This window comes from Ipomoea nil, unplaced genomic scaffold (genome assembly GCF_001879475.1).
Source record: "Ipomoea nil cultivar Tokyo-kokei standard unplaced genomic scaffold, Asagao_1.1 scaffold2957, whole genome shotgun sequence".
Classification (NCBI taxonomy): Eukaryota; Viridiplantae; Streptophyta; class Magnoliopsida; order Solanales; family Convolvulaceae; genus Ipomoea; species Ipomoea nil.
Genome location: NW_017619385.1, coordinates 3695717 through 3705855, shown reverse-complemented (window position 1 = coordinate 3705855; position 10139 = coordinate 3695717).

The window sequence follows — 10139 nt, the reverse complement described above, 5'->3', positions numbered from 1 at the left end:
AGAAGCCCTACTTCCCTCTTTCCGACCTCATCACTTTAATGAAAGCGCAAACACATTTCTTAGTCATCAGTCTGAGCGCACCCTTGGTACTTCAATAGGGCGAGCAGTTTGATAGTGACTTCTTTCGTTTGGTAGGGCGACGAAAGGCTACTTCAATCTAGGAAACAGCCGGAAACTCGAGAGGGTCGCCTAAAAACACTTTTGTAAATAATTCAAACTTTGAAGTGCAAGTAAATTGTGTTAAAAGTGAAAATAACCGTTTAATGTAGTGCACCTAAGTTCAAGTAAAATGTATTAAAACTATAACAATATAATATACACCGACCATCAATAAATGGACCTAACGTTATCATTAGTTACACCAAATGTTATCATTAAGTGTATCAATGTAAAAAGTAAATTACTTGCACTATTAAGTATAAATATTTCCACTTTTAAATGATTTTTTTGCACCTTATCACCTTGCCACCATTTGAATAAAACTTTATTTGCTTTTAGTAATACATATACAACATGGTTGGCTCATGGAATAGGTCGGGAATGGAATATCATTCGTGGGAATAAACATATTCCATTGTTTATCTTGTCCTTTTATTCTCGAAAATAGCATTTTCATAAATGAGTTATTTCCTTTGCAGTAGGAATAGTCATTCCTAGAGGGCCCCTGGTATTAGCTATTCTCAAGTATTTGGAAATAGTTTTTGTACTATAATGCCAAAAATACCATTTTGTGTTACAACCCTTATATATAATATTTATTTATTTGAATATATTTATTTATATATTAAAAATGTAATTAATTAAATATATGCATTTATATGATATATTATATTTATTAAAGTATACACATAAATTCATTAATAATAATAATAATAATAATAATAATAATAATAATAATAATAATAATAATAATATATTATTATTATTATTATTATTATTATTATTATTATTATTATTATTATTATTATTATTATTATTATTATTATTATTATTATTATGCGAACACACACAGACACACACAAAAGCTACTCTCATGTTCTCGGGAATAACTTTTGCATGTATTACAATGCCAAAAATTTCATTTATACACATGCTAATTATTATTATTATTATATATTTTGTATAAGGGTTTTTATGTTTTTAAAAAACTTATTCCATTTCTATTCCTTTAACTAACCAAATACTGGAATACAATTATTAAAGTTTATTCCTTCCGCGAACTAAATAATAGAATACAATTCATGTTCTATTCCTTACCTATTCCATTCTCTATGGTCACGAGTCTGTTTACAGTCGCGACTGTTGTCATAGTCAACAAGGTTGAAACTTCCAGGAAAAAATAGTATTCTTATTCCTTCAAAATTTATTCTGTGAACCAAATGTGCGGATAGGACAAATTATTCTGTGGACCCGGGTCCAAAAATTCACAATCTATATACTAGGGCTGTGCGTAGGACGGGTTCGGGCGGTTCAATTTATAGAACCGTTCACCCGTCCGGATTTCGGATTGGGAAAAACTACCCCAATCCGTTCGAATTAAGTACAAAATCCTTTCGGATTTCCGCTGTTCGGATAGGGTCGGGTGGGGGTCGGGTTTCGGTTTTAATTTGGATTATAAAACATACCAACAAAAAAACTGTAAAAATGTTGAAACTTAATAACTTAAAACTAAATTACCGTAGCTATGTAGGCATTTAGATACATATTGCAAATTGCAAATTGCAATTACAATTCACAAAAGTTAAAAGTTCAAACTGACCAATTCCAACTGGTGTTCAAAAAGCAAAAATGAAGTTCACAAAATCAACAATTCTCAAATCTAAACTATTACTGATTTACTGGTTTACACTTCACAACACTAAACTACTAAAGTACTCAGCAATCAGCATTAGTCAGCAATCAGCATTCATCCATTCCTCATCTTCCTGCTCAATTATAAAACCATTAAAGGCTTTAAACTTTAAAGCCAATAAAGACAAAGAGAACTACATGTCTACATATGACATATCAACTGAAGATAATAAATAATAATAATAATAAGAAAGGCTCAGATTGCTTTTTTCATATCATTTTAGAGTTGGGGGCAAATTGCTTCATGAGTTTTGTCTCAAAGCAACATACCAAACACCCAAAGTCCTTTTAATTCAGACAAATGGTGGAAGCATCATCATAGCCATAAGAAACACAAACTAAACAGAAAGGAGACTATGAGAGGAAGGGAAGTGATATAGACAGGTTCAGATTGCATAGATTGCACAGTAGGGGATGCACACTGCACATGGTAGGTGGCTGTATAATCATTAAAAACAGCACAACCATAGAAGATTGAACCTTTTCAAAGCATGATTTTCCTTTATCATCACCATATAACTGGGCAAATTGGGCAAGCATGTACTCAATCTTATCCCTACGATCCAAAATATTAGCATAGAATATCAACAAGTTCATTTTTTCAGGATCTCCCCAATATTTTTCAAATTTTTGTTTCATATGGGACCCCATTTCCTAAAAAAACAGACATAACACAGAAAAAATAAAATCAAAGTCAAACACAATTCACAGATGCATACAAACACATTCAGAAAATGTTAACAATTTACCTTTTCAGAGGTTGAAACAGAGTTAACCATGTCATCCAACATGCAACCTAAGTCAGAAATCTCATAAAAGAAAGTATTTGAAGTGACATAGAGAGAACCAGATATTCTCACAGTCATCTCATAGAAGCCTTTCAGAAAATGGACTAAGCTTTGCACAGAAAGTCAATCCATAAAATTTGGAATAGAATCAGATAAGTCAGCACTCATTGAGGAATCATTCTCATAAGCTTCAAATGCCCTCTGGTATTGAAGGGCAGTGTTGAGCATCATGTATGTGTTGTCCCATCTTGTTGGAACATCAAGTTGTAATGCACATTTGGCTTCCACCCCATTAAGCACAGCAAGCTCTCTAAACTTCTTGAGTCTGGCAGGAGAACTCCTCACCCATCTCACAACATCTCTAACTTTCTTAACAGAAGGACCTGCATATCTCAATCCATCCTGGACCACTAAGTTCAATACATGGGCTATGCACCTCATGTGCATATATTGAACCCTAACAGAAGACCCACCCCAAGACAGAAGTTTGTTCTTGAAAAACCTCAAAGCTGTGTCATTTGAAGAGGCATTATCAACAGTAACAGTGAAGACATTTTTTATCCCCCAATCAAGAAGACAACTCTCAAGGGCTTTGGCTATGTACTCTCCCTTATGAGAAGAAATTGGGACAAAGGAAATGATCTTTTTGTTAAGCTTCCACTGATCATCAATGAAATGTGCAGTAATGCACATGTAATTTATCCTTTGGACAGAGGTCCATGTATCAGTGGTCAAGCTGACCCTTTGAGTGCTCACCCTAAACAACTTTTTTAGGCTTAGTCTCTCATCTAGGTAAATCTGGTCAATGTCTCTAGAAATGGTCCACCTAGAAGGGATTTGAAACCTAGGACAAGCAACTAAAATGAATTTCCTAAAGCCATTTCCCTCAACAATCCTAAAGGGAAGTTCATCAACAATGATCATCTCACACAATGCCCTCCTAATAGCCTCTTGGTTGAAAACCCAAGTCCCCAAAACCCCCTCAGAAGCTTCTGTTCCAGAGGTATAAACCTCATTAAAGGTGAGAAGAGACTGCCTTGTATCCTTAGAATGAGGATTTTTTAGGCAGGCCACCCTGGTTTCTCAATGAGGAAGTGCCATGCTTTTTACTTTCACATTTATAAATTTTTACACGATAAATGCATTTGTCCTTAACTACTGGTCCCTCAGTATCACCTTCACCTACAGGACCACGGATCTTTTCAAAATGATCCCATACTTTGGATCTAGACTCCACCTCTTTCCTCTTCTTTGTAGGAACAATAGGAGGAGAAGGCATAGGATTTGTCTGAGGATTTCTCTTAGTACCTGGAGCTTCTACTCCATGCTCCTCATCAGTTGAGGTTGGAGGGTGTCCAGATGCACTGATGCTTTCCATCTATAAAGATGGGCATCAGTAAACAAATATATCCAAATAAAGCAGACAACCAAACAGATTTGAGATTACAAATCATAAACATGTAACATATTACAACATATTTTAGATTAAAGCTTCCACCATACATAGAAGTATAGAACATACTCAACATACTCAAGCAGATTAGCATATTATATATTACACTTCCACCATTAAATCCATAAATCAGATTTGCATTTTTCAAATCATCATCTAAATGGAATTGCCCAAACCTTACTGCCTTAGGACTTAAGAGGTTTAGGGCTTTGTGCTCAACTGCTCATACAATCAACACAAATACACAATACAATTCAATCTCATAATTCATAAAATCCATAATCACATTAATGAAATTTAGGCTTCCACCACTACAATATGTAACATAATTACATATATACAGTCTGTACAAAGTTAAGGGTCCGATTACCATAAACATGAAACCATATATCAGGAATTTGACAAATTCATCATTTATATGGAAAACCCGAAAAATTAGGGCTTAGTGAGCCAGTGAGTCACTGACTCACGTACAAAGTAGGGCTCACAAAGTCACAATTTCATCACAAATCGCAGAATAATGCAAATAATCAGAATATACAGAAACCCCACAAACTATCCAAGTATCAATCATAAATAACACAACTTACACAAGAACCCTAAAAAAGCAGTATTAAAACATGTTTTCGATTACTTGATTTCTCCAATATTTTCCCGGAGAACTAGGTCTTCAACTTCACTCTTCAAGCAATCAACACAGCCACACAGGGACACTGGACGACGTCTGGACACAGGGGCTTCCACCAAGGCTTCGCTGGCTTGAGAGTTGAGGCTTCCACCACGGCCCACGGCTCAAGAGTAGGGTTGTGCAGAACGAGTGAACTACAGAACCCTCGAAGCCTCTGAGAGACTGAGACTCTGAGAAGATAAGAGAGTGAAGACTGAAGAGTGTCTAAGTCTCAGAGAGTCTGAGTCTCAGAGAGGGTGAGACTTGAGAGAGTGAGAGAGTGAGAGAGTGAGAGAGAACTGAGAAGTAGAAGCTACGCAGCTGAATAATGAAACCCTAGCTTGTATAACACATATATATATTATCCCCACATGACATCGTATTATCCATATACATAATATATATATATATATATATATATATATATATATATATATAGTTTCGGGTTTTCGGACAGATCGGGTTGCTTTTAAGCAAACCCTAACCGATTATATATTAAATCAGAAATTTGAAATAAAGGGCGTCGGGTTGCTAATCGGGTTCGGTTATCCACTCCGAGAACGATGGCAGGGCGCGGGTCGGACGGGTTTGACAGGTTGGACGGGTTGTGCACAGCCCTACTATATACTGAATACTCACAATTTACATACTGAATATTCACAATTTATCTACTGAATATTCACAATTTAGATATTGATTGTTCACGATTTTATATACTAAATTTCATAATTTACACACTGAATATTCATAATTTGAATTGTGAACATTCAGTATTTAAATTATAAATTATAAATATTCAATATATAAATTGTGTATTTTAACCCATGTCCAATTTAAAAGGTGGACCCGCGTCCATGACATAACTATGCGCTGATAGTGTCTATCTTGAATTAGATGGTGCCCTCCCTACTTCTATTCACGGTATATAGAAAATCATAAATTTAGTCAAATTTTAATTTTTGTTATTCAAAACTGTAGCGCCCAATTTCACTGACCGCCACCTAGAGACAGGGTATGAAATACGTTATAGGCTACAAAAGAATTTCCGCACATAAAAAGTCATACTGTGCATTTCTCTATCTATTAAACTTATTCATCACTTTTGAAATTTATATGAGGTGTTTGATAAATAGTTGTTAGTTGATAGCTTATAGTTGATTGCGGATTGGCTTAACTAATAGCTGTTAGTAGATTGGGTTAATGAGTTTGACTAGATGATAGTATTAGTTGGTTGTAGAGGGATATTTAGTAAATTAGTTATTAGCTGATTACATGCCAAATGACTTTTATTGGTATGAGTATATTATATTATTTTAACCAATAATAATAATAAGCAAAAAGGGCCAAATATGTTGCTAAATTTTATCTAAAAAGTCAATTCGGTCCTTAAACTTTTAGAAGTTGCAATTAACCATCAACATGTTATATTGAGGTAACCTGGAGGGTGTGGTTGTGTGGAAGGGACTCATCCATCCTTAACCAAAGGTCAAGGGTTCGATCCATTAGAGTTCCGACACCAATCCGACATCTCCGACGACTAAGGTCGGTGGCATCGATGATGAACTATCGTCGGTCACCTTATACTATCTCCGACGACTAGGTCGTCGGCAGCGACGATGAACTGTCGCCGGTCACCTTATACTAGAGAACCGAATTGTCACCGACGATGGTTGGATACTTGGATTGGCACCGTGACCCTAATGACATGTAAATATGTAATTGTAGGTGATTTATAGGTTTTTTTTTTCTTTTTTTTACTTCATTGCCTTAATATAACATGTTAATGACTTTAATTGCAACTTCTAAAAATTTAAGGGCCTAATTGACTTTTCAGATAAAGTTCAGGTGTTTATTGGATCTTTTTTCTTAATAATAATAATAATAATAATAATAATAATAATAATAATAATAATAATAATTATAATTATTATTATTATTATTATTATTATTATTATTATTATTATTATTATTATATGTTCACGGCTTAGGAAGCCCGTGAACACTAATTAGTAATCATATTTTTAGTGGCGGAGCCACAGTAAGAGCTATGGGGCGAGCTATCCCCCTCCCCCACCCACCCCCTTATATATGTATGTATGTAAATGTCTATCAAAAACATTATATTGTAATATATAATATATTTTGTATTTGAATTGAATCTTATTATGGATATTTGATATTTTGTCATTGACATTTCTAGCGTCATTTAAATTCTCCCCCCCCCCCCTCCCCTCTCTCCTTAGATGATTTTCTGGGTCCGTCTCTACACATGTCACATTGCTAATTACATTCACGGTAGTGACGGTACTAGGTAACAGGCTTATCAGCCCTGTTGATGGGCTCAAGCACCCAAATGTCTAGTACCGTAAAAAGACAATGAGAGCAATGAGACTGGCAGATGGGATTACTGGACCTGTCTACACAATCTCGTTTTGAATATATATATATATATATATATATATATATATATATATATATATAGGGTAAGGTTCCAGTGAGAACATGTACTTAGGTGAGAACGTGAGAACACATCATGTGCATCCATCTAATATTTTTTAATGGTCTAGATTATATTAAGTGTGTGCGAACGCGCATTAAATGTGTGCAAACGCGATTTAGTGTGTTTGCACACATTTAATGTGCGTTCGCACACACTTAATGCGCGTTCGCACACACTTAATCTAATCTAGACCATTAAAAAATAATAAATAGATGTACATGATGTGTTCTCATGTTCTCACCTAAGCACATGTTCTCATATGATCCTAACTCTATATATATATATATATATATATATATATATATATATATATATATATATATATGGTGACAGGTTCCCGTGCGGATGTGCGGTGGATTAATGTGCGTGAGATTTGTACACAATGTGCGTGAGTGTTGTGCTTAATGTGCTTGAGATTTGAACTTAATGTGCGTGAATGTGTAAAATGCAGCAGAAAATATTCATATCAGCTTCTTCCTCATTCCCAGTAGCCATTGCCCCTTCCCCGATGATGATGATGCGGAGGCGGGCTATGGTGGTTAAGAATTATGGGAGTAATACAACAGAAATTCACACTTAACTGCTGTGCAAATTTTACTGTGCGTGCGTCATCTATATAAACATGCGTCATCTATATAAACATTCAACTGCACTGGAGGTAGCTGATAATCCAGAATCCATGGCTAAATTGAAGGAAGAATTAACAAGAAGCTTGGGCGTTAATGTGCGTGAGTTTCTGTTCTGCTTCCTTCTGAGCTCGTAATTATGAAACACTCACGCATATTAAGCACAAATCTCACGCACATTAAACACAATACTCAGGCACATTAAGTACAAAACTCACGCATATTAACATGACGCACATTAAGTACAAACCTCAGGCACATTGAGTACAATTCTCACGCACATTAAGTATAAACCTCACGCACATTAATCCACCGCAAATCTGCACGAGAAGCCACAAATGCACCTGATCCCTTCCCTATATATATATATATATATATATATATATATATATATATATATATATATATATATATATATATATATATATATATATATATATATATATATATATATATGGAGTGTTTTGCAGAAAATAATTAATTTAAAAAAAAAAATGTTTTAAAACACTAATTTGAGCTATTTGAGGTCAAACAATGATAAGCTATGTTAGCGATAGTAAAAGTTTGGTTTCAGCTTCATTCGAAACTGATTGTTTATCTAATACTTTTCTACTATCTACTATAGATATATAGCGTGCGATGTTGGTTGCTTTCTTTTGAAAATCCTTTCACGCAATAAACTGCCATTAATTTCGTAAGACCACCGACGCATGCATTGGTCCACGTGCTTTGAATCTTTTTGTTTGTTTATTGTGATGAAAATTCTAATGTACGACGTTTGAAAAGTTTTGCTGTGCTTATCGATATTCGACATGTGTGTTTGGTACACATTAAGAATGGAAATAAAGCTTATACTTAGTTTTGATTATTTCTTTAAGAGTTAATGAATGATTTGGTACTCAATTATTAGTGAATTGTTAATGTAGTCTTTCAATTGCTTATTTATCAATTTAGTTTTCGAAAACAATTATTTTTAGTTGATTTAGTCTCTCTGGTCGTCGATTTGGTCCTCGAAAACAATTGTTTTTAGTCGATTTAGTCCCCTGATCATCTACGGAATACGGCCCGAGGGACTAAATCGACTAAAAATAATTGTTTTCGGGGACCAAATCGATGAATAAGCAATTGAGGGACTACATTGACAGTTCGTTAATAATTGAGGGACCAAATTGTTCATTAACTCTTTTTTTAATTAGAAATTTTATCTATGTAAATTTGAATTAATACTTCTAGATTTTTGTTTTGATTTTTTTTGTATTTATATTGATGCTTTGGATGTCATTATATTATGATGGCACAAGTGTCAAATAAACCCATCTACTACTGCGAAGTGCTCAATTTCTACCACGAACTAAATTAAGTGTCAAATAGGTCCATCTACGAGTTAAATTTGTTCAATTAACTTTTTTTACAGGTTAATAACAGGTTTCCTATTTAATTATTAAAATAAATAAAATAAAATAAAATAATAAAAGAAAAAAGAATACAGCCACCGGCTATCCTCGCCGGACAGCCGGTGGCTGCCATTTCAAAGACAGTTATGGCTGTCTGGCCAGGACAGCCAGTGGCTGTATTTTTTTAATTATTTTTTTAATAATTTTTATATTATTTTGAAATTATTTTTTTAATAACTAAATTGGTAACCTGCAAAAACAAGTCAATTACCTGCAAAAAAAAAGCTAATTGAACAAATTTAGTAAGTAAGTGTGGTTAATTAGCGTTTAATTTAGTTCATGGTGGGAATTGAGCACTTGACAACAGTACATGGGTCTATTTGACACTTCTCCCTATTATGATCAATTGATTTAATTTTTTGTTTTTTTTAAAAACATTTATTCATATTATAGGTTCATACATAACCAAACATCAATATTGTAATCATTCTAATTTCACTCTACTACCAAAGATACAAAATATTTTCACCAAAACCTATTACCATTACCAAATATTTGATTCTCTTTCCAATTCTGATTTTCATGTGCAAACCAAACACACCCTAAATTGTCCATAATACAATTATGTCGGTATGCAATATGTTGACTTGTATTATAGTTATTATTATTGTTGAGACAAGTGTTGATAATAACAAGTATAATCAAACATATGTACATAGTTGTATAACTCGGGAATCAACATATAAGAAATAATCTAAATATTAATGAGTTAATTTCAATGGAGGTCCATTGTCTTTGATGGTAATTCTAAATTTAGTTATAGATTATCGTTTTTGTCATTTAACATCTCAGATTTTTTT